Raw genomic sequence first — 26507 nt, forward strand, 5'->3', positions numbered from 1 at the left:
CAAACGTACACAGCCTGCCCTGAATGTGCCCTTTAACCATCAGCCAACGGCCCTCCTTGTCGTGTCGGACCTCTACCGGTTGAAACTGCAACGTAGCTCTGAACAGAAGCGCCACCCCCCGGTGCTTCGTAGCTGCGGAAGACCTGTACACAATGGGGTATGCCCTATGGCGAAGCCTCAACTCATCCTTCCGAGCCAAGTGGGTTTCTTGCAGTCCAACCACATCAAGTTGATGATCCATCACATACTTCAGTACTCTCTGCCGTTTCTGTGGCGAATTCAAGCCCTTAACATTCCACGTCCCAATACTAAGCGGCATGACGGAAATACACCCCAGAAGTCGCTCTCAGTATGCCAAGTGCCATCCATCCCTCGTTCAGCCCCGCCCTCAGGCAACAGACACCTAGCAGTTTCCCGATCATGCGCAGCACAATAGTTCCAACAGTAGAGTACGCACTTAGCTGCAGACACACCACAAACATCCCCTTCAGCCCCCCGTCACGGGTCCCCCCCCATCGACCCCAACAACCCCCAGTCCAACCCCACCCCAACAGACCAGTAAACCAAGCATAGCGCAAGTCATGGAGCCTCCCCGCCCCCGAACCCCCATCCTCCCCAACACCAAACCTTACCCATAAGGAAGGGAACAACAAACAACAGGAATGGAAATCATAAAGGAGAAACAGAATACTCATCAAGTCCAGTAGTCCAAGGTTCCGGAGAGGTCTTCCCAACCGGAAGCGGAGCAGGGGTGCCAAAGGATCAACCCCCTCGGCCATGGTCCGGGGTGTCTCCCCAAAAAGTACATCCATACCCCAGACCGAACTCCGAAGTCCCTCCGGCGCCGAACCTGGTCAAGTCAAATCCGCTGTGGATCATGCCGCTCCAGAGCCGAGTTGCGAATCCGCCAGCGTGGCTGAGGCCACCGAGGCCACTGCGTCGACCCTTTCCTGCTGACTAGAAGCGCGGTCCGGCCGCCGCCGGTCTGGGGAGGCTCCTACCCTATGCCAAGAGGACGAGCGATGACGTCTCCGAGTTGGCGAAGCAGTCGCTCCCTGTGAAGGAGGGTCATCCTGGAGACCCAAGAGGTCCTTTGCTACCTGCAGAGTGTTAATCTGTGCCAGCCGATTCTGCCATCGGAAGATGATCCTGAAGGGGTGGCCCCACGAATAGGAGATGTTGCGTTCTCTCAAGAAGGAAGTCACCGGGCGGAACTCCCTCCTCTTCCGCAGTGTGGAGGCTGCCAAGTCCTGGTACAGCTGAGGGGCATGGCCCCTGAATTGCAAAGACGAGATGGCCCTGGCCTTGCGGAGAATACGTTCTTTGAGTTGGAAGTCATGAACACAGACGAGGATGTCAGGAGGGGGACCCCCACCGCGCCGAGGCAGACCAACTCTGTGAACTCTGTCCATCTCGATCTCCGTCACCTCCTCCTCATCCAAAATCTGTAAAAACAAGTCCCGGACGTAGCCACGCAGGTCTCCCGCCTCGCCATCCCATGGCACCGCCCGGATGCGGATGTTGTTCCTCCTGGAACGATTTTCCAAGTCCTCCGTATGCAACTGCAGGTCCAGATTCTGTTCGGTGAGGCGGATGATATCTTGTTGCAGCAGGTGCACATCGTTAGCCATGCTCAGATCATGGTCTTCCAGGGTCGCCACTCTCTCGCCAATGCCGTCCACGTCCCTGCGCACTTCCCTCAGGTCAGAAGCCAATTGAGCCCGGAGCTCAGAAATATCCTCCTTGATGGATGCAAACAGTTCGGTCATGAAGGCCTTAGTAGCTGGCGCCTCGTCGTCCGATACCTTCTGCGAGCTACTGGCCCCCGGGGATGCCGGCTGCTGAGAGGACTTGGAGGCACCCTCCTTACCCTGACGACCCCCCTTTTGCGACACGTTGGCCATCTCGGCTGGTGGCACGCAGACCGGGAAGTCAGACCACCCCAGTCCAACAGGTAGCAGACGCTATGGGAGCCTGTGGGGCCCGCGAGCCGCAACGCTTCCCTCCAGGCAGCTCAAACGGTGCCCCCTCACTGTCCAGGGCGCAACGGAAGGCAGATCCAAGGCAGGCGGCCCACACGTGGGGGGGTTAGGGGTCCCCACAACTAACTGCGCGTGATTAGGAGGTAGGGCTAGGTAGGGCAATGCAGGCACACTCCACTCCGCAATCAGCGCCGTCCACGTCGTGGCCTCCAGGAAGGGAACTATAATGGGACCGCGTCAGGCTCTGATGTACCCAGACGTTCCCAAGTGCAAGAGTGCAGCAGTCCGGCCCCAGCAATCCGTCCCCCTGGCGGGGTCCGCGGACCAGATGGCCCTCCACCACCTACACTGGGCCGAGGATCTCGATGCAGGTCGCCGTAGCACCACGCGGCAAATTCAAACGGCCAGCCAGCCCACGCCTATCTGCCAAGAGTAGCGCCGCAGCTGTTGTATGTAGCGCCAGGTCCCGTCGTCCCAGGCAATATGGCCGCTCCCGCCCTTCCTGGGGAGGCACTCACCCCGCCGACACCGCTGCTGGGCCCCGTCCTCGTCCCTGCACCGCTCGTTCCACCAGCAGAACTGGGCCCCGTGTAGCTCCACTCCTCACCGCCGGCCCCGCACTGCGCCACCCGCCGGTGGCCTGCCGTGTCCGGATGCTCCGCGGCGCTCTCACCGCACCTCCTCCGTCCTGCCGCCGGAGTCACCGCTACTTCCCGGCTGTCCTCGCCGTCCTCTGCGACAAGGCTCCAAAGCTCAGGCACGTTTCCCTGCCGGCAGGAGCTCCGCTCCCACTGCCGGCAGGCGCTGAATGTGTTCCGGCGGCGCCTCGCCAAGCACCGCGAGTGCCGCAGTCACCAAGCCGGCTCCCCGATCACGGGAGGCCGGTGCTTCTTAGGCCCCAAAGGCTAGGGATCTCCGCAGGCGTTCCCAGCGTCACACCGCTCCTCTAGCGGCACCGCTGCACTCCGCTGTGCTGGGGGCACTTCCGCCACCCTTCAGGACCCGGGCAGCTACACCAGGATCGTGCTGTAAGTAGCTTTGTTCGGCTCGGCGCCGGAGAGACCCGAGAAAGCGTCTCACTCGGACGCCATCTTGGCCACGCCCCCCAATGGCATGATTTTTGATAATTCGACTGATAACTAGTGAGTATCAGTGTTTCAAGAGTGTCGGTGGAACAGTGTGAAATTAAGGAGGGAGAATTTCACCAACAATCATTTCCAGATGTTCAAGGAGGGAGTCCTAAGTTGCTACCAAAGGGTGTTTATGGAGGTTTTCTCCTCAATACAGAACTCACCACATGTGGCCCATTTTGAGAGACTTTGGAACCAAAATGTGGTGAAAGAGGTAAACTCGGGCTTCCATTGTAGAGTTAGCGCTCGTTTTGCCAGAAAGAGCATAAAATTGGCTAAACTGGACCCCGACCGGTCTTCCTTGGAACTCTTGTACATGCCTAGTGCTATGGAAGGCCAATCTAAGGGGGTAGGCTTGTTATCAATGCAGTCATATTTATACGACTGCCTTTGTAGGCACCCCCTCTATAAATAAAAGCCCACCTACTAACGGAAATATGTCTGCTCAATATGACTGCCAACTTTCTCTCATGTTTAAGGAAAGCTCCTAATTTTTACACAAAACATGACCATTGCATCACCCCTGTCCTATGAAGATCAGCGACCTGGTCCAGTGCATTTCAATGGTAATTTTAGAGTGTGTGCCGGATAATTCCCCATTCTAGAAATCCCTCTGTGGAAATTGTCAGGAAAGTTCCCCCTATTGTGCTACTTTCAGTCCTGTTGGGAGGACATAGCTGATATTGGGCCCAATAACTTCAGGAGGAAAATGTCCACTGATTATTCCAATGAACAATACTCTTGAGAATGTCATTCCACGCATATACTGGAGGTTATCTGCCACCCTGATTAATCACTGTGTTTTCCCCAGCCCAACCTACACACCGTTCACATGGGAGGAAACACTGCATGAAAGAGGGTGGGATACCAGACTAGCAGATTATGTAAAAGGGTTCAGTGAAGCTTGTGGCTTTTTGTGTTCTCATTTAAAATATGCTGCCTGAAATTGCTGCAAGCAGAGAATCATCAGTACCTTGGATCAGCACTGTAAGAATTTCACATTGAAGTTCGCGGCAGTGTAATGGCACAGCACTACTAACTGCCTGCCTTCCTGCCCCTACACTGTTACCCTGCGGTGCAGCCATAGGACAGTGGCTACATTCCCCGTGTCTGCCCCGCAACACGTTGGTCCTGCCATGGAAGTTTCCCACAGCCGGGTGCAGTTAATAAATACAGGGACCCAAAGATATGTGGCATCAAAGAATAAGAATGGACATGGTACAGGGAGGCTTTTTTTTTTTATTCATCAGTTTTCACTTTTATATAGCGCAAACTTTACCCGCAGGTATAAGAGCGCTTTAAATCAGCATGCTTATAACAAGCAAGACTAGCACTCTATATTACTGCCAACTTTGCTTAGCATAAGCAACAACTAACCATTCACAAACAATGTTTTTATATACCAATTGCAAATTAAAGAAAGAAAATTAATGCAAAGCATTGTCATTTACAATGCCAGTAACTCAAACTTTAATGCTGCGAGACCTATTGCATTGCAAATGCTTGTTATTGAAAACGCCTGTCTCTTTTTCTCTACAACTCTGTTGAAACGAAGCATGCACGATAGACTGAGTGAAATACTTATCTATTGTTTCTACGACTCTGAGAGATATATTTCTTATTGTTGGGAAACAAAGTTGTCATGTTTATGCTGTTGTCAGAAACTAATCCCTTCTTGTTGATTCGAGAAAGTTTCTAGTGACCTCTGGGCTAGCTGGCACTCACCATTAAGTTTAGTATATTCGATAGAGACCTAGTCGACCTAAGTCCTACGTCTAATCTATAGGATATACTATTCCAATGCGCAGAGCCTATTGGGAATATAGGAACTACACAAATATTAATAGAAAGCACCTTTTAAAAGTGTTCCAGGGCTGCATTAATGATCCATGACTAATAGTTAAAGAAAACAGAAATAGAAATGTCCTGTTACATATTAATGCATGCCGTTTTATTTACAAACCTATTTAGTGTCAAGGCGAGGCCTTTTGCAGACTCTTCAAACAACAACAAATGGCCTGTGTTTTCTTTTGGAAAGGTGGTATCCCTACTCCTGAGATGCCTTTTCACTAAATGCATTCGCCCACAGTGGCAGTAAAAGTAAAATACAATGAAAGGATTAGGCAGAATGGGGGCACATGGGGTACTGAAATCAGTGAAAAAACAAAGCCACTTTACCCTTTACATAAAAGGCATGTAAATGGTCTTTTTAAAGACCTGTGAAAAGTGTGAGAGTGTGGCAGAGATAAGACTCCAGACACTTCCCAGCCAATGCCACAGCAGCTTAAGCTGCAGCAGCCTGGCTGAGACACACACAGTGGTTAATTTATAAAAACATAAGTGCCAGAGCTCTCGTCAGGAGGCAGCTTGCACCAGCTCATTTCTCCTGTTAGAACTGACTAAAACAAAACCAACTACTAACCATAAAAGTGGGGAGAGGATGTGGTGTAATGGCAAGAGCTGCCAACTTTGGAGCTGGGAATCCGGTTTGAATCTTGGCGTCGGCTCAACAGCCTGTGTTTCTGAGCAAATCACTTAATTTCCTGGTGCCTACCATAATTGAATATGTCCATAACTGGTGTTCATGAAAAAGGCAGGTGTTTTTTTTTTATTTTAATTTTTTTACATGCCGGTGCTGAGCACCGGAAACCATCGGCTCAAATTAGGCGTGGCAAATATGCTGCAAACACAGCAGAGGCGCATGTGGTGTTTGTTTGTCACTGAAGTCCGGCTGTAGCTTGCCGTGGTTAGGGTGACCAACCGTCCGTAAATTTCACGGACCATCCGTAATTGGGACCTCACGCTTGTTGTCCGTGAGGATCCCTTTTACGGACGCCTTTTGTCCGTAATTTTGGCCATCACAGAGAGCAGCACTGCTCCCCTGTGAGAAGCCTTAGCCCCTTGATGGGGGCGCCTCGCACTCCTCCTCGAGCACAAGAGCAGCCCCACGCCGTCCATTGTCATTCTATATGCCGGCTAATTGCCACATACAGAATGTCAATGTGGCAGTCGGTGGTGTGACAGCATGTGGTGGCCTCCTCCTGCCTCAGTGTACAGCAGGGCGTTCTGTTAAATAAAAGGTAAAACGCCCATGCTGCAATGTTAGAAAACAGTTTACATAAAGAACCTGTGAAAGAAGTTAACCTGTTCTTTTTATGTTCTTTCACTATCCTCATTTGAGAAATGAAGTATTTTCAATATTTATATTCAACAAAGCCATGGTTACTGCTTTTTTATTTTAAGCAAATACCAACCATTGACAAAGCCAATAGTCCTGGCTTGTTGTTGGTGTAATGATACTTGCCGTTTTATATATCTGGATGCAATGGCAGAAACAACATAATACCAGTCGGGAGGAACACTATGCTATGCACAGATATTTAGCCTAGGTATTTTAAACCACACCCTTAATTACATTGAACACCCCCTTTGCAGAGACCCCCTCCCCACCCCCCCAGATTTTTTATGCCACATAAAGCCCTAGAAACAACACCATGTCACAGTCCCCTCACATCTGGCACTGTGTTACTCATGACTTCTAGTTTTCAGATTGCCTCTGTGCAGAGGCATAGTGAACCCTCCCGCACCCCATGCACCCATTGCTTTAGGAACTACAGCAGGGGTGAAGTTCTAGATGGGGCTCTTTTGTCTGTAACTCTGCAGATAAAGGCTCAGCTCGTGTGAAAAGGTGGGTGAGTAAATAAGTGAAGGAATGTGTGAATGGCTGGATGGATTAGTGAAAGGATGAATGGATGAAAGTACGGGTGAATGGATAGATAATGAAAGAAAGGATGGATGGATAGATGAGTTACTGAGTGGAAGTATGGATGAGAGAAAAGGTAAATAGATGGATGTATGAATGGAAGGGTAGATGGATGGGTAAAAGGGTGGATAGGTGTGTGAAAGGATAGATGGATGAGTGAAAGGGTAGATAATGGGTGAGTGAATGGGTGAATGGATGAGTGAAAGCATGGATGGATTGATGAATTGATAAGTGAAAGGGTGGGAGGATGGATGGATGGATGGATAAGTTAAAGGGTGGATGTAATGATTGATGAGTGAGTGAAAGGGTGTAGATGGACAAAAGGATGGATAGATGAGTGGAAGTAAAAGGGTGGATGGATGACAGAACGGATGGATGAGTGAAAGAATGGATGAGTAACAAGGTCAATGGATGGATTCATGAATTGATGAGTAGATGGGTGAAAGGATGGATGAGTGAAAGGGTAGATAATGGGTGAGTGAATTGATGAGTGAAAGGATGGATGGATTGATGAATTGGTAAGTGAAAGGGTGGATGGATGGATAAGTTAAAGGGTGGATGTAAGGATTGACGAGTGAGTGAAAGGGGGTAGACGGACAAAAGGATGGACAGATGAGTGAAGAAGTGAAAGGGTGGATGGATGAGAGAACGGATGGATTAGTAATAGGGTCAAAGGATGGATTCATGAATGGATGAGTAGATGGGTGGGTGGGTGGAAGGATGGCTAGAGGCATAAGTGAAAGGGGGTGGAGAGAGAAAGGGAGGATGAATGACTAAAATAGTGAATGGGTGGAAGAATAAGTGACTGGGTGGATGAGTAAGTGAAAGGATGGCTGGATGGGTGAAAGGGTAAATGGCTGGATAGATGAGTGAATAGATGGATGGGTAGAAGAGTGTATGGATGACTGTAGGGATGGATGGGGTGAAAGGGTGGGTGGATGAATAATGGATGGATGAGTGAAAGGGTGGATGGAGGGATGAATGAGTGAAATGATGGATGGAAGGATACATGGTGGATAGGTTTGCAAATGGTTGAATATGTTTGGATATTGATGGGCACATAGATGAAAGGACAGAATGAATGGCGAAAGACTGAATGGTATACAAAAGAATGATTACTCCTTGTAGCACCCATTATCTTAAGTAACATTTCCTATACTTTGACTTTCACGTTTATATAAGTCATTGTCTCTACATAATGTATGTGTGATGTAACGTACTCTTACACCCTGCCCTACATACTTGGGATGAGTAACACTATAAAAGAAATTAAATACACATGAGAGACGGTCTATGTGAAGATGAGGAGCACCATTGGAGGGTGGTAGCAAGGCCGGACTGGCCAACCGGGCATCAGGTGTTTCCCTGGGAGGCAGGAAAGGGGGATGAGCAGTTTTGTTACTTGGGGCTGGCCAGGGGCGTAACACAGGCCCCCCGCAGCCCACGCATCGCGGGGGGGCCCAGGGCACCAGGGTGCCCCCTCAGCAGAGCAGCAAGCCTCCTCAATAATTAAAAGGTGCGCGCGCATGGGGCTGGGCCGGGGTGCCGGAAGAACTACCCCCCATTCTTCCTCTAGCAGAGCGCCATTGTCCGTGTAAACAAACAAAGCTATTTCTTTCATTTTCATAGCCAGTAATGCACTAGAAAAGCAACAATCATTGCTAGCAACTCTGGCACACTTAACATAATGGAATGAAAGGGAAAGGAACAGAGGCCCGATCCGAAGCACCTGAAAGACAACAGACTTAACACAGGCCCTCACAGCCCTGGGCCACGTTGCGGGGAGGGGTGGCAGTGAGTGCTCCGGGCCCCCTGGCGGGGTCAGTGAGTGCTCCAGGGGCCCCCCCTCACTCAGCGGAGATGCAGCCAGTACGTCTTTCATGATTTAAGTAGTAAACACAGCGCACTATCGGCCACTTTATTAATGAAATGATGCGCATGTCCACTGTGGCCCCGGCCGGCCTCTGATGTTTTTATGAATTATGGTGCACAGCGCACAGATGTCTTCAGGGTGAGGCATAGGGAGGAGCTGGTGAGCAATACCACACAGTCATGCGCAGTGCCCAGCGCACAATTGAAAGTGCGCATGACGAGTGAGAGCTTTAGCTCTCAGGTCATTTCAAGGGTTGCAGCACAAGAAGTCCTTTTTTCTCTCGCTTTTCTCCATTACAAAGTGAGGCCCTTGTGCCTCATTGGCACCCTCTGCCAATATAAAAAGCGCCGACCGCACCACCTGTCCTTTTGTGCCAGTAAACACTATGGGGTGGGTGAAGCGTGCTTGCTCCAGTGAGGGTTGTATTTTATTCCATTGTGCACAGCCCAGTGCAGGCGAGCGACTGGAGGATTTCTGCGCACCTGGGGATGGGCGCGGTGCGGGTACTCCATGTGGGTCAGCTCCTCACAGCGCAATGCCAGTGATCGCTTGGGGCATCATAATTGCTTTGGTTCTGGGCAAGTTAAATTTGGTAAGTCCACATCTAGTATATCAGCATTTTCACTTTTGGTTTTTAATTAACTTCAAGCTTAGCCTGTGGTGGGTTTTGGACTGTGGTTTCTGCATCAGGTGGTTTGGTAGACTTACCTGACATTCGATATTATGCCATGTGTATTCCTTTTTATGGCTTTGGTACACATGTTTAACTGCATTCTTATATTTGCTGCTTGTCGAATGTACTGTTACGGCAGAACAGTTCTGTATCTAACTCTTCTCCTATTTTTGCCAGCAGACACATTGAGATACTGGGCATGCCTGTTGGAAATTGGTCGGGTAACTCCTGTTTCTGTGTTATTGTGTTTTGGGTTTGTGAGTTAATTAGGGCCTAGTGGAATGCAGAGACGTTTTATGGCCTGGGCAAAGGGGGCTCTGGCCCAGGGCCCCCATCTGTCTGGGGACCCATCATTAAGCATCCAGGACAGTCCCAGACAGTGGCAAAAATTATAGGGCCATATGAAAAGGGGACACCCAGGTTTCCAATATCTGGTAAATGTTCAGAGGCGTTGCACTGAATGGGGGGCCCCTTGAAGGACTGGGGGCCCTTAAAGGTTTTTTGAGCCAACAAAGAGGTTTGTTGATAATTAGACTAGAGCTGCTGAGGGCTTTTATGATCTGAAAATGGATAATAAGTACTGTGGGTGACACCGTCTCCCACAGTATTCTTCATCAACGACTGTGGGAGATTGGTGTCAGAGGCAAAGCTCGCGCCTGGTTTGAGAGTTTTCTGACAGGCCGACACACCTATGTAAAGGTTGACACTCTGGAATCCAGCAAGATCCCCCTTTCCGAAGGAGTTCCCCAGGGATCAATTCTAAGTCCCCTGCTTTTTAATCTCTATCTTACCCCTCTGGCTAATAAAATCTTTTGGCTTCTCTACAGTGTCATATGCAGATGACACGCAGGTGTTGATTACCTGCAGTTTGGACTTTCTTGACACTCGTTCCAGATTTCAGAAATGTATGATCTCGATAAAGGACTGGTTGAGTACCAACAAACTCCAACTGAATTGTAGCAAGACAGAGATAATGCTGTTTGGTAAGGCCAAGCAGATATGGACTCAAGATTGGTGGCCGCAAGATATGGGACTCTGTCCAGAGCCCAAAGAGGTGGTACGTGACCTGGGAATCATGATTGAACCCACTCTTTCTATGAAGTCTCACGTCAATCTGGTGTCTCGTACCTGTTATGGCATTCTGCGCAGGCTGCGTAAAATATTTAAATGGCTCCCCCTTGAATCTAGGAAACCCCTGATTCAGGGACTTATCATTAGTCGTCTCGACTATGGTAATGCTTTGTTTGACTCTATAAATGAGGATCTGTTGGCCAAGTTACAAACTGTGCAGAACACCGCAGCCCGTTTGGTGCTTGTCCTGTCCCCCAAGTCACCATCTTTGCCCAGTCTCAGGGAACTACACTGGCTCCCTGTGCGCCAAAGAAGCCATTTTAAGATACTGAGTATCGTCCATAAACTTCCTACGGGAACAGGTCCGTCCTATCTCGCTAAAAAACTCATCAGGTATAACCTTCCAGAGTCTTAAGATCCAGCTCTAAAGGTCTCCTGGTCCAGCCTAGGGCCAGGACCATGAGAAATGGCTGCTGGGCTTTCTCTTACATTGCACCCCTACTCTGGAACAAACTGCCCCCCCCCCATCTGTCATCCATATCCAATCACTCGGCCTTTCGGAAGGGCCTGAAAACATGGCTCTTTCCTAAATAACCAGTGTCACCTCTCTTTAATTCATGGTTGTTGTCTCTTTCTGCCTAGCGCCTTGAGACCTTCTTGGTGAATCATGCGCTATATGAGAACTTATGACTTAATATTGTTCTGAGCAGGGGACCCCCGAAATAATGTTTGGCCCAGGACCCCCAAAATCCTTAAGATGTCCCTGGTGGAATGGTCTTAAGGTCTCCCTTGGATATGTTCTCGCTGCTTCCGTATGGCTGGAGATCTGCAGAGCATTTCTGGGGTGGCTGCGGTGGCGGTGTCTCCTCAGTTACCAGGTGATTGGTCCACAGGGCTCTCTGTGTTGAACCAAACCGGTCTATTGACAGCAGCCTGTGTAGCTATATTGCTGGCCCTGAGCAATTTTGGTTGGGAGTCTACCACTCTGGTGCGGGTGCTGGCATTATGGTACGTTTAATGTTGCTGTTCCTACAGGCCAGCAAGGGAAGCGTTGCTGCACGCAGTGCGGCAGACTTTTGCTTGCTCCACTATTCTGTTCGCCCATCTGGTGATCTGAAAAGCCTCTCTCGGGCTGGGATGAGTTATGTTTGGGATGCCATGGCTGCCTTCTGATATCCTGGTGCTTTAGCTCAGGATCATTAAAGAAAAAAGGGTTGATAATGATAAAACATTTTGTTTTGCGCAACAGCTACTCCTAAGACTGTCTCCGTATATGTGGCAAAAGGTCTGAAGATCTAAAACCATCACTATTCCTGCACACAAAATTACGTTTTCAACTTTCTTTTTAAATATTATACTGTTCCTTGTAGCTCGAAGCTTCTGAGGGGTCTTATTCCATGCTTCCGCTCCTAGGTAGGTCACTTACCTTCCTCCGGTTTGAGCCATTAATTTGGGCACCGCCGCCAACAGTTTATTAACTGATCTCAGGTTTTTTGTGTGGGCAATAAAAGCTAAATCTTACTATAAGGTAAGCTGCTCCCGCTTGATATAAAGCCCCATGCACTAAAACTACATGCACTAAAACTAGTGCTTCAAACTGAATCCTTTACTTAATGGGGAGCCAGCGGTTATCTCGCAGATTTGAGGACATCTGCGTTCTGATTGGTAGATTCAGAAGCAGACGAGCAGGGGCGTTTTGGACAACTTGCAGCTTACCCACCAGCCACTCTGGTAATCCAAAGTATAATGCATTACCATAGTTTAGCCTTGATGTTATTAGGGCCTGAATTACATGTTGGAAAAGGTAAGAAATGTAGAAATTCAAGAGAACGTAGGACCCCAAAACAAGTGCCCACCACTGACCCAATTTGAGACTTAAAGTAAGAAAAAACAGAATCATTTTTTTCCGCAATACACTTTGGAGAGCTTACTTGCACCTGGATGCCCTCCCAGGTTAATAGTGTGCTATACAAATCAACATACTATATGAATAATATTGTGTATGGGCCTCCAACTACGCCCTTCTATTGTCCTGATCTCCTTTTACTCTGTTGTACTGTGTTTCGTGGCCTTCTTTTGTTTAGTTTGGACTTAAAGCATTTTCTGGCTCTTGATGAGACGATGGTCTAACCTGTGCCTTAGAGATACAGGTTATGCTGTTGCCCCATTCCAGCTGATTGGTTCCCTCTTGTTGGCAGAGCTTCATTAATTCAATGGGGTCAGGGCCTTTGGTTCATGTGGGTCACAGGGAGGATGGTGGCCTGACATATTCTTTCATGGTCTCTGCTTGGGTGGTAAGGGCAGCCTCATATGGGGCATTGACATCGAAAACCTTAGGGAGGGATTTTGAGGCTATGGCAGGGGCTATTACAGAGGGGGTGAGTGTGTTTGATGTCCGGGTTCGTATGGATCGGGAGATTGCATTCCTAGCTGTTGCGTCTCCAGTTCCTGTTAATGGCGTCTGTGGCATCCTCCTCTGCTATCATGGCCTGACGGTTTCCCTGGTTGGGGGACTAGTAGGCGGATATGGCTGCAACTTCTTCATTTCTTAGGCTGCAGTTGGGAGTGTCTGGCTTTTGGGTGAATGGGTGAGTGGTCTGCCTGGCTGTCCTTCATGGATTGGTTGCACGCCTGGTCCTCTTCTATTGATTCTTCTTGTTTGGCTGCCGGGGTGCCCAGGAGTTTCCCACTTGGGGACCCCCCCTTTCAATTCCTTCCATATGGACTGTCTCTGCTCAGTTGGGTAGGGGGCAGGACATCTTTCCCGATGTGGGTCCCTCGGGCAGTGCTCCTGGCTTAGGGCCTTGGGCTGTACGGTCAAACACATGATCTGTGGAAGGTAAAATGCTGTGTCCCTTCCTGCATCGGTGCTTGACTTTCCGTCTCGTGGGTGTGGAGCTTCGCTTGGAGCTGCCATCTTATCGACTTCATCTTCCTTCCTCCAGTTACGGGGTACCTCCCTGCTCTTGTTCCAAGGTGGGTCATCCCAGTTTCTCTGGTTTTGATCGGTCTGGGGTGTATACTGTCCTTTTTCCTGGTACTGAAGGTTACCGGGGGCATTTCAGTCAGGGGTATTTTAGCTGGTGCTAGGTCTGTGGTGCTTCGTCTAATGGGTGATTAAGGTCAAAATATGCTACAAGGGACTTGATTTGGGGAACAATAAATCTCAGTTAGGAGTCGTACTCAATTATCACACTCCAGTGTATCCACAGGATTTCACATTTAAAAATCAGATTAGAATAAATCACGGGAAGGAGAAGAGAAACACGGAGGAAGTAAAATTGTATTCAAAGAAAAATTTTATATTTTGTGATGAAGCATCAAATGAAAATCTGGGGAGACCTATACAGAGAAATAAATTCAAGCAAAAAAGTTATGAACAGAGGTATAAATAACATCTACTCATCAGTTCACAACTAAACATCAACTCCTGATAATTATAACAGACAACCAAATTCATTAATAAACAATGGTCGTGTGTTGGTGCCAACGCAACGCTTCTGGAGATGATGGAAATGTCGACGTTTCGGTCTAGTATGCAGTCGTCATGAAGACCATCATCAGGACAAAATAATTCATTGCTGGGAAAACCCCCTATATTAAAACAGTAAATCAAAAATTACTTTCTATAAAGGTTAAATGATGATGGTCTTCATGATGGTTTCATAGCTCTGAAAATATAAATAACGCATACTCATTTCATTGACCTTGAAATAATGAAATTCTCAGTGGTGGACAAAAAAAATTATATATATATATATATATATATATATATATATATATTCTGCAGAAACATGAAGATATTTCTGTGGGAAAGGGTCAAATCTGTAGTGAGGATGGAGAAGAGTCCTCTTATTGTTTCTTAGACCAATGCGAAAAATAAAAGTATATAAAACTGCGCCCACTTTGTCTCAAGGAGCCCTTTAATTCTAGAACGTAAGGCAATATATAACTTGAGTCTCTCCTCCCTTGTAAACAGCTCACTTTAGCTACAATGTGTGCATGCGGATGTGAAGTCCTCCATCTTGATCGCCTATCTCCTGTTCCCACACTTAGGTCAACAACTTTTTATGGGCTTTTGAAAGGTTATATGCACCCTTGCCGTTTTCCTAGGAAAACCTTAGCGTTCATGCCCACCCAAAATCGTGCCGTGTTATTAGAGCCAGGGTGACTAGGGCTGGACAGAGTCACTGCATATTCTTAACACACAAACACGACAACCATTCAGGCTGGCCTGAACTCTGGGAACTAATGAAGAATATCCCAGACCCTCCTTTGCACCTTTCTGAAGCTGCTACACAATCTAGCAATGCAAGTAGATTTTGGCAGATCTAGAACGTCTGCAAGTAATTCTACAATTTGGTGAAGAAAATGAAAAATAGTGACAGTCCGTGGGGAGCTAGGAAGTCAGCTGTAAACTTATTAAAACTCGTTTTGACTGTTCCTACCTATGAGTTTTGGCTTGAAGGCATATTTGCAACGGCCAACATTCTTTGTGGCTTTAACTACCATTTTACTTCAAGTGCCGTTAGCGACCACTCAAGTTGGCGACTGCTCAGACATTCACGATGTTAAGGGGAAGCCAAATGGAGAAGTATGCAGGGCCGGACTGGAACTGAGCATAAGATGTTCAAAAGGGTTCACACCGGGTAAGCAGCAGGTGGCAGTAAAACGGGGGGAGGGGGGAAGAGGGGGAGAGGGGGCATGGGAGCATGGCTGGGACACAGCACCTCATGCTGCTCCCAAAAGCGGGATCTTTGCTTTCAGTCTAACGGGGACTGCCGAGGGGTATAATGGCCATTCGGTCCTGGAGGCGTGGGCTCGTCCCCAAAACGACTCTTACTTAATATAGCTTATCTTTTGTTGTTCCAAAGAAGTCCTCCCTTCCCATGAGCTGGGGTACGTTAGGCGAAGGCTGCTGTGGGGGATTTGAGGGAGCACCGGCAATGGTCAGAAAGGCAAACTTCCTTGATCTGTCAGAAAATTAAGTTTACTATTAGGTTAAAGGGTGTCTCATTAGATTAGCGTTTTATATAATTGGGCAGCTGCCACGCCTTCTTTAAATGGTGGTTTGCATGAATAATACTATAAACTTTACCTCACGATCCCAGGAAACCACATTCCATTTCTATTTCTTTTTACTAAGCTCACGTGCGGATCTAGTTTAATCATCTATTCTAGGGATCATTCAACTTCCAGCTGTAGGGCGCGAACAAGATGACTCATAAAACGGTCAACGCCACTGTCCGATGACGACAGATTATAATCACCGAATTTCAGCAACACACTCTATTTCTGATGCGAAATCAGGTGGAGAAGAATTCCGTATCAGTTGGAACGGAATGCTTTGAAATGTATAGGCCAACAGCTCGTATTAACATCTACGTGAAATGCATTTTTACCTCATCTCCCACTATCTATCTATCTAGCGATCGCATCCCCACAGCATCACTCAGCACCACCACAGCATCACTCATGGGCACCACAACATCACTATGCGCTACCACAGCATCACTAAACGCCAAATCATCACTCGCAGCCACCACATCACCACTCAGCGCCAACATAGCATCAATCTGTGCAACCAATCAACAACAACTGGTTCAAATATGTTCCCTCAATGTTTCAAGCTTTATTGCAAATGTCACAAAAAGATGTTAATATTTCACTTCTGTTCTTGGATTTTCGTCACAATAACATACACTGAACATAATCTTCACAAAAGTTATCTACAAAAGTTTAAGCCGTTGCCATTATAAATTACAATAACTTTTATTTAAGTATTAATTATTTAAAAAAAATAAAAACCATTGTTATTTGTAATATCAATACATCTAAGTCACGTAAATGCAACACATTTTGCATTACAAATGCTATAGGTGTCAAATTTGCGAAAGTTAAAAGTATTGGCATTGTAAATGACAAAGCTATTAATTTCGCTATTTTCAAAACCAACTCCTAAATAAAAAAAAAATGTGTCATTTACAATACCAATAGTTCAAACTTTCCTAATGCGAGACCTATTGCATTGCAAATGCTTGTTCCTGAGGGGATGCACCCTCAGGACTCTCAGAAACCTTTTAATCTGATGTTGCGCACCCTTCGCAGGGAGTTACGCATGGCTCCTCACTCAGCCCGACAACCCCTTTTAATGTATATGTCTGACCTCTGGCACAGGTCATTGAGCAATATGGTTTCCCATCATTTCATATGTAAATGACAAGCAATTTGCCATCACTTTGTTGCAGACAGTGACAACTGTGGCCCCCTTCCTCCGCTTATACTTGTCAGAAGTAGCGGCAGGGATGAACTCAAACTGTCTGAAAGTGAATACCAGGAAGACGGAGCTAGCACTTGGCAAACCCATCAACATTGGATCCAAACTTGGTGGCCCACTGACCATGGATCTGCCCCATCCAAGGCTAAGGTTAAGAATCAGGGCATCTGCTTTGATGATAAGCTGTCCTTTGATAACCAGAGTGCTACCTTTGCAGGGAAATGCTTTGGGGGTATTGAGGTCCTTGAGAAAAACCCTCCTCCTCCTACCTGAAGCTGCCCAAATAACAGCATTCCAGGGCCTGGTGTTGTACAGGCTGGACTACTGCAACATTCTATATCTGGGTGTGTCCGAGTCCTGTTTAAACAGGCTACTACGTGTGCCGAACGCTGCTGCTCGAGCATTACTTAAGCTTCCCAAGCGGGCTTCAATCAGTCCAGCCCTGAGAAAGCTACACAGGCTTCCAGTAAGGCAATGAGTAATTGCATTAAGGCTCTTTCCTCTCGCGTCCCTCATTATCTTTGGTTTTTGGTGAAACCCTATGTACCATCCAGAAACCTAAGATCAGCTGAAGCCAAATGGGCCATCATTCCAAATGTCAAAAAGGCCAGAGCAGGAGGCTGCTCTTTGGGCCTTCTTGCACCTAAAGCTTGGACCTCTCTGCCTGTGGAAATTTGGCAAGCCCTATCCAAAATATTTTTTAGGAAAAAATTGAAAACCTGGCTTTTCGGCTCAGATTGAGGATTCCCTGGGTTGGGCAGTTTGTCTTCTCTGTACTCAGTATTCTAGTGCTGGGACACTTCGCAAGGAGTAGCGACTCGCTCTATAAGTCACATTATTATTATTTCCTTTTTGGATGTGCATTTACTCCTGCCCCAACAGAAGGTTTGTATTTGCATCTCCAAGCTGCAGTGCAACGCTCTTGATGCCCCCTGCTGGTGGTGCCATACAACTTTCCTGATGAACTCACCAGCCATGATGGCAGAGCCTCTGGGGCCAGTTTTATCCATAACTTACTTTCTCCTTTTACCTTGGGTCTAGCTTCTAATTCCATTGCGCGAATTTTCATTAACTCCTCCATGTGAGATCTGCTTGCAGAGAAAGCCTTATCTTCAAGTGCATCAACGCCCTGCTAACAAATAAAATTTACTTTTTTCATCCTAGATTGTTTCAGCATCTTTAACATTTTTACAATTCGTTTATAATAATGATGCACTTTTGTGAAAGAAAGTTGCATGAATACTTTATGATAAACTATAATAGTGGGTACTATTGATACAAATAACGAAAGGCTGGTATATTTATAGAAATATTGTTTCAAAGAATGTTGCTCTTCCTTAACGCGAATGTTTTCTTTTGTAGTCTTCATGGAATGTGACCATTTCAAAATGGCTACTTAATTATAAATAACCAGCCCACCACAGAGTGGAAACATCAGTTTGAATGGAAGAGGGAAGATGTGCCGCGCTTGCACACATACTGTTTCACTTTTTTCAATATAGTGGCAGCATATAAACCATAATGTCTTCTGCTTTCATGTTCTATGCCTCGCTTCTGTAACAGTAATGCATTAGTTCAGCACTAGTGGCTATAAAGGGCAGCTATACTAAAAATACCAGGCATTGGGAAAGCAAATTGGCCTGGATTTACTGTGCTAGCACAAGCAAACATAGGCGTTCATCCATGTTTGCGTGTGTGTATGCACAGATGCTGGTAAACGCATTGATTCAACTATTATTGGCTTTGCCAGTGATGGGGAAAAAACGTAGCTAAAAAGGATGTCTCTCTGTATAGAACATGCATAGGCAATAAAGAATTAGATGTGACCAAAGGTGTGATGATTGAGTCCACTGATGAATGTAAAAAGCACCTTCTTTATTGAAATGGAGGTAGTTTGTAGAAGGCATAATGATGCACCAGGCTACCAGTGGCATTAGTTGAGAGAGAAATAATTATTTGGGGGGATATTTGGTAACAATAGGTCTTGCAGTTGTGTCGCCAACCCAGACTTAAAAGGTTGGCATTACTGTGCTGCATATGAATGCTATCTGCTTTTCTCAAAGAGAAGGGGATTTAAGTACCATTTATCATGCAAACAAACTTAAAAAATTACCACCAATGTGGATCTTAACCAGGTGATAACATACCAAATATATGACTACAAAAAGTAGTAAACACAATGTTTCTTCAATCCTCATCTCCATTGAAGAGTGGCCATGTTTATTGCATGTCATGAAAATGCATCTGAACAACCAGAATATAACTTTTTGTTGCGTGATTGCAAATTTGTTTTCATGTTACCAGTTTTTCCCGTGCCAGTACATCAAGAATTATGGTACTCAAGTTTTCCCCCCAGTAACTGCCATGTGAGTGAGCCGAGCACGTACCCTTCTGAGTAAATGACAAGGAGCTCGGAGGACCATTCACATTACCTTGCTCTTCAGCTACCTTTGAGATGGGTCTCAAAAATTCATTTTATCCAATTTATGCCTCAAGGCTGCTCATTTGAGTAGCATTGGTGCCTGTAAGGAGCATGACTAGTGTTATCTTATACCTCAGGGAAGTCCCCTTCATTAATGCATATGTATCATAGTCAACATGGCAGCCAAGTTTACTCAGCCTGAACTCCAAAATGGACACTCCCCCCAACTTATTTTGTCGAAATGTACCCATATAAGGTTTCTTGAATGGCGACTTCTGATCAGTCCTGGTCACATTGAATTTCATGTTTATGAAGTAGATATCTACGTAGTGCTTAAATGGGCCCGTTCTCCATCAAGCTGCCACAAGTGTGCATAGGAGGATTCGCTGTACCTACTGTGGCACAGCAACCTGTCTCTGTGACTTAAAATGAGGACACACACAGTGCCATGGTAACCCCCAATGCAACTCTTTTTTGATGTAGATCGTAGGCCAACACCATCTGTGATCACCACCTCAAGCAACGTCAATGACCAATCCATCTATTGTTCCCCACAGCTGTGAATCCTGTCTGCACAATCCTCAGAATTGGGTACCACCTACACAACAACACAGATGGTTCACCACGGCCCGAAGCCCTCTAATTGGTCATGGTTGGTCCAGAATGGGTCTTCTACCTTCACAAGTGCGGTGTTGTCTGCTCCGGGCACAACTGGTTCTTTCCATTTATGAGTTGAAACCAAGATATGAAGCTAACACTTCAACTAGTGTATTGGAGGAGGTTCCAGAGATGAAAAATGTATGGTGTGGAACCATAATGGAAGGAGAGCACATTTCTTCAAAACAATGCACATTTTAACTGAACAGTAAGGACACATACTTTTGTTATTGAGGAAGAGAAGTAATAATTATCTGAGGGTATGACACTAGTTCTATGAAGCTTAGTGTAGTCTGATTACACCCTTGGCTCTGAGAAGCAGGCGTAGCAGCCAGTCCAAGGAGTCAAGACCCTAACGACAAGAGAAGCAGGCAACGGAAATACTTGGCTACGTGCCAACAGACAGTTGACTTCGTTGTCACCAATTGTGAATTTTCCTAAATAGATTCTTAGTGCTTGAGGTTGGTTGATTTCCCATATATTCACGTCACTAGCCCACCATCTTTTTATCGGTGGCTGGTTCCTCTACTACATCCTGTCAATTTCTTACTAACCTCTCCTAAACAGAAACCTAATGATTGTAAAATGCATTTTTACGTCACACTAATTCCTCTTTTTGATCAGTGATGTTATGCCAAGGGACACAACTGATTTTCATATTATATAAAGAATAGGGGACATCTGTGCTCTGACCCTTATTTGACCATTTAAGTCCCACAAGCTATTGGTCTCTTAGATTCACCAGTTACTTAGACGATTAGTTACTCTAGATTTTGGACAGGGCACATATGTGCCTACTTGCTGGTTAGCGGACACAGAATATCCACATGAATAAATCTTTGTGGATGTTGCCCAAATAGCAAGTGCTTAACGTCCTGGCATAGTAGGTGCAGCCTAGATTTTAACATCCTTGCTTCAAAGAGCAGATGTAAACACAGACTGTCTCTACAGTGCAGGCTTCCGTGGTGTAAGAACATTTTCCACTGCTCAAAGAAAGGAAATTAGAAAACATGATGTACTTTTTTTTATAGCACTGAAATCCTTCCATGTGTTGGAAAAAGAGCCTAGTGTTTGGCTGCTGTGCTCTGGTTTTGTGTCAAGTTGTTCATGAGTTTAATAAAGTCAAGCTGCAGTTCTCGTATAGTCTAGAGGCAACTGCAGCTAAAGTTTCAGACTTCTCAGAAGCCCGACACCTGGACATTCAACTTACGGAGCAAGACTACCATAATGGTACCCTTTTAAAGCACATTACTTTAGGAACTAAAAGTCCTTCACCAGCTATTGCTGTCCCTTTCGCTCACATCATCCAATCCCTTCCTCCCTCTTGACCGTCACCCCCTATGCTCTGAAGCTGACCCGGGTCTCAATAGGCCAACTGCTCCAGCTGCCCTCTGACAGTCTGCTCTTCAAATGATATCATAACACGTGCTTCAGAACTGTTTTGACTCCAAAAATAGCAATCCATTGCAGACTTCCACCTTATGCCTTGTCTTCCGCCATATCCCCTGCCTTTGAATGAATGTACAAACTTTGAAATGGACACTAATCCCTTATATGTGCTTTAATGGCATGAGACGCAATTTAGGCACTTTAGATGTTGCTTTGTTTATGTGAACTCTCTACAAAACGAATGAGTTTATGGGCAATTGAGTTCGTTTGATATCTAGACACTCACGATGACGTCACCACGAGGAGGTTTAGCAATTGAGGGAGCCAATGGGAACATGACGGGGATAATATATTTTGGAACACGTGGGAGGTAATAATGGGCGGACACCTGGCTGTTGACTAACGCAGACTAAGATGGGATACTTCATGTTTTAAGAAAGCAGGTATGATGGAAGAGGGTCGGAGTTCCTTGGGGGTTTGGTGGGGTTTCACGACGGGATACAGAACAGAGATTGCCAGTAAGGACTAACGGAGCAGACAGAGGCTAGTGATAGCGTAGTGCGGGTGGCAAGATAAGGCCGGTTAAATTAGGAAAAAGGCTTTAACGGCAGTATGTGAAATGTGATTAAGAACGGAGGGAGTAATCAGAATAACGAAGGGAGGGAAGCTTCGACAGAAAGGACTTTGATAGAAGGTTTCATACTTTAAAAGTAGCGAGGGCAGCACGATAAAACTGGGGTGGAATGAGTCTATTTTGAGCCTATTTAAAAAATGTTTCAAAAAATATATTTTTCACAAGAAACAACCAGTTTAACTTGGGAGTAACATGTGATGAAGCAACATGTGAAACAATCATTTGTATATTGCATAAGAATTATCGATTACGAACGTTTGATGTGTATTCATTATGGCATGAAATAATGTTTATATAAGGGATAGTAATTGGTGTATTGTTTGTTTTTTAGCGATTCCCTGACGAAGGGCGCGAGTCGCCTGAAATGCATTGGGCTTTTTATTCAATAAACGCTGCTTCATACGATGGTTGCTTCTATTCGTGTTCTTTGAGAAGGTCCGGATGGACACTGAATGAGCATTAGAAACCTGAAAACATGGCAAATCTCTTTCCGCGTGTGGACAAACAACAATGTTGATGAAAAATGAGTAACAAAGAGGAGAGAAAATGGATTAAATTTGAGTATCAAGGTTAAAACAGTTGCTATATAATATAAAGCCTAGGAAGGCTTCACACAAGCTGTGCAATTGGTTGGGGGTGAGAACTCGCCCCCCAATTGAATCACCTTTTATTAACTCCCATTCCTTAATTTCTAGAATTTTCTGGTGTAAAATTGACCCCATCGATCAGGTTTTTATTCGCTCAATTTGTAGAAGTGCCCAACTCAGATTGGAAGGCAGGTGCAACATTTTCTATCATGTTTCTGAGCCAACATGTTTCATTTTACTGCTATTTTGCAAGACGTTTTTAATGGAAACCAAACATTTAGTCTGCACCCCTATCCAGAATATGTATTTAGAAATCGAAGTATTGTGTCCAGGTATACTTACAGGTTTTATCATTCTACCATCTCAACTACAAACCATTAGAACTAGTCTTTCTCAAACTTTCACCATGAATGTTTTAGTAATTAAGACTTTGGAGGAATAGTTGCTCAGCTAGACAAAGAAGAAAACAAGAGTCCAATGTACCGGTTTTAAGTCTGCAATGTGTACGGTTTCAAGTAAAAAGTACTTTCTGAACTGCAGTCTGTATTTCTTTTCTGCAGTAATTCTCTGAATGGAGAGGGCTCGCCTAGTTGCATAGGCGTAGTTGAAATTCTTTTAATTATTTTAAGCCGATGACACCCAGTTACTCTTCTCTTTCAAGAAAGATGAGCCAAAAGATCAAGATGCTGTCAACCCCTCTTTGTCAGCTGTCTTTCAGCAGATGGGCTTTAATCATTCAAATGCAACACTGACAAACCTGGGATTCTCAGATTTAGACATAATTTTACTTTTGACCTACACACTCATTGGCCTGGCAAGGCTCCTTCACCTAACGTCCAAAATGAAGTTGGGAAAAACCTGGATGTCAAGTTTGACAAACTGCTCACTTCACGAACTCAAATAAACACAGTAGTTGGCACAGGCTTATGTCTGATGAGAACAACCAAAAATGTCTGCAAATCCTGTCCTTGCCCACAAGGATTACTGTTCTCCTGGCTCTAGTGGTGTCCAGATTGGACTATGCCAATGCCCTTTATGCAGGACTCCCACAATACCTGCTGCAGAAATTACAAACTGTACAGAACGCAGCAGCTCCATCTGGCTCTCCAATTACCTAAGTGATCCCCTATTTCTTCTCATTTGAAGAACCTGCACCGGCTTCCCATTAAAAAAGGGTCATGTTTATGACCTTGACCCTTATGCACATGGCTCTGCATCAGTCTGGTCCAGAGTATCTGTCCTCCTTAATTCAATTCTACTCTCCCCTCAGAACCCTGTGCTCATTACTTGGCTACTATGCTAAAGTTCCAAGGGCAAAGAGAGCTAAAGCCCGAGGCAGATCCTTCTCCGTCTTGGGCACTCAAGCTTGGAACAGCTTGCCTGCTGAACTATGCAGAGTGGACAATGAACGGTCTTTTAGAAAGAAACTCAAGACCTGCCTTTTCACTTTCTAACAGGTCTCTTCTTACCCTTGGACTCTTACTTTCCAGTCAGCGCTTGGACACTCCCAGAAGTAGACGTATGCTTTGGAAATACCAATTTTCATTCATTAATTAATTATTTATTTTTTAATTGTGGGGCAGCTACTGGTGCAGGCGTCGGGTCATCCTTTCAGAGGAGGGAGGCGGGGATTATGCATGCTGTAAAGTGGACTAACCCTCTGCATGTGTATATTGAGTGCCAGAGAGTGCAAGGTGGCTTAAAATGGATTAGACTGACCTAGTTCTTCAAAGACTTTAGTATCCAGTTTCTTTACCAGTGCCACAAGACGTCACTCTGTCCATATAACAATTATTTAACAGTCTGTATCTTAAACCAGACCGCCAGTCTAAATCTTATCAACTTTTTTTTTTCGTTTTAGTTTCCATGACAAATAAGGTCCTCTAGTTCTAATAATGTTTAGTTGCATATGCAAGTATTTATATAATTGCTTGTCGCCAGCTGTGTGGTCTTATTTATTTTTCTTAGACTTGTCTGAAAGCGCACCGCATACTGTGGCGTCAAAGCCACACTTGATGATAATGCTGCAGCCGTTTTGCAGTGATGATGGACAGCCCATTTACATTCTGAAAGCTTTGTGGTGCCCTGCAAGTGAACCTCAGGAAGATGGATCAGCATCAAAAAACCCTCAATACTTTTCAGGAGCTAGGAGGAGAACTGAGTGTCTTACCAGTGTGGAGAACGGATTCTTAATCTTAATCTATTTATCAATTCAAATGTTCCATTTCCAGGCTAAAAACAATAGATGGGTTACTTGCTATAAATGATAGTGGATAGAGAGGAAAGACAGTGGAACCTTTTGGATTTTTCTTTTCAAAGTCACAAAAATAATTTCTTGTGAAATCTTTGTCTCGTCCAATCTATTACACTCTTTCTAAAGTCAATAATTGTAGCCTAGTCCTTCTTTGTTGATTGAGCAGGCCATAATCCTGATGTACAGGTGGACTGACGAAGGATTGGAATTGAAGCACGTAGGGCCAAAGAAGAATCTATGATGCACATTTTCCACCTGAAGAGTCAACACCTACGTTAGTTTGGCATCGTCGCGAAGACCGTTTCCCTTTTGCCTTGTGTGCCTGCACAAGAAAAGCTGTGCATCAGATTAGAAGTGCCTTGCATGTTCATCCGCTGATGCATGCATTGGCCTCATTGGCATTGTGTTCATAGCAGCACGAAGAAGAGTGTTGACATGCAAGGAGGAAATGAAGTAGGGAACATTTACACACAGGTTATATATATATACATGTACAATTTATCTTTAGTAAAAATTGTGTGTGACATGGCAGTAGCCCTTGGGGTAAAGTCTAAGGCATTAAGGTGGGTTACACCCAGTGTTCTGGGAAAGGGCAAGATTTTTTAGTGGTGTTAGAGTTTTAGACAGATTGTAGGGGGGCATTGCTCAAACATTATAATATAGCCAGTCAAACTTTATTTTGCTACGCTTCCGTACCATAAACGGACAGGTAAAAGCCAAAACAAACATTAAAATACATTTGTGACTTCATATACCCCCATGTAATTTAGATCACACTGTTCACTGAGGACTTCTTTTAAACCATACCGTACTTTGAAATGCCAAATCTTAAAATACCCCATCTCATAAAATATTATAAAAAGCCACAATATTTTAATTTAGAAATTACACAAAATAGAAAAGGCATTCTACAATAAGCTTAACAATTCTTTAAAAGTGCAGTACTATTGTACTAAAATATTGGACCAATAAAGGAAAGGGCATGGATATTAAGTGCATATTCTTCCTTAAAGGGCCATACATTGAAAGTGCAGTTACAGTGTCATCCCCACTAATGTCCTTTCATGAAAGGGCACATCTTCTTAACTTTAGACACTGCCAGATGAAGAGTGCCGCTGTCTGACAGACCAAAAGGCCATCATTTTGTTGCAAAAAACAAAGAGCAGGTCTACACTGTCTGAAGGGAAATCTTTTAAGAAGTGGAACAATGTTTTCCTTTGCTCCCAATCAAACAAACAGAAAACATAATATGCAGGTTGGTTTGGGTGGAGGTTCCATCACACAGGCAGGGACCTAACTCCTTCAAACAGTAACATTTTGTAGAGTGGCCCAGCATTAAAAGTAAATAATTAAGGGAGAATCTTGTAAGCACAAATCAATGCTGCTGGTTCTGGATAGCAAACAAATAAGGTTGTAAGCCTGCATAAGAGGGGCTTGAATTGTATGAAATAACTGTGACCATATTTTTATTAGACTCCGATCTCTTACCGCAGCGTTAGCTAAAAATAACTGCTTCTACTTTGTCTTAATTCTTGAGAAACATAAGTTTGGTGGGGTAAAAGGGCAGGGAGCCCTATTTACTCCAAGATTAATTTAACATATGAAATCCAGGGTATATCGAGAATGTAATTTTTTAGGCAATCCTCAAGCACCTGTTGATTTAGCGATGCAGTTTCCCGTGTCCAGATTGAATGCCATAGAATATGTGGGGCTAGCTTAATTGTGTTAATGATGTAGGAGATTCCTAGCTCATCATGGCACACGGTGTCACAGCAACAGCGTGGGACTGCTAAAA

At 45.3% G+C, this 26507-nt stretch overlaps 1 protein-coding gene and 1 pseudogene across 1 annotated transcript in view; both read left to right on the top strand.

Annotated features, from left to right (window-relative positions):
- B4GALNT3 (beta-1,4-N-acetyl-galactosaminyltransferase 3) overlaps nucleotides 1-26507 on the top strand; it is a 919815-nt gene that overhangs the window by 17181 nt on the left and 876127 nt on the right. The window lies entirely within an intron of this gene.
- Nucleotides 1269-26507, top strand: part of LOC147733945 (E3 SUMO-protein ligase KIAA1586-like) — a 47961-nt pseudogene continuing 22722 nt past the window's right edge.

Source organism: Lissotriton vulgaris, chromosome 1_2 (genome assembly GCF_964263255.1).
Source record: "Lissotriton vulgaris chromosome 1_2, aLisVul1.2, whole genome shotgun sequence".
NCBI classification, from domain to species: Eukaryota; Metazoa; Chordata; class Amphibia; order Caudata; family Salamandridae; genus Lissotriton; species Lissotriton vulgaris.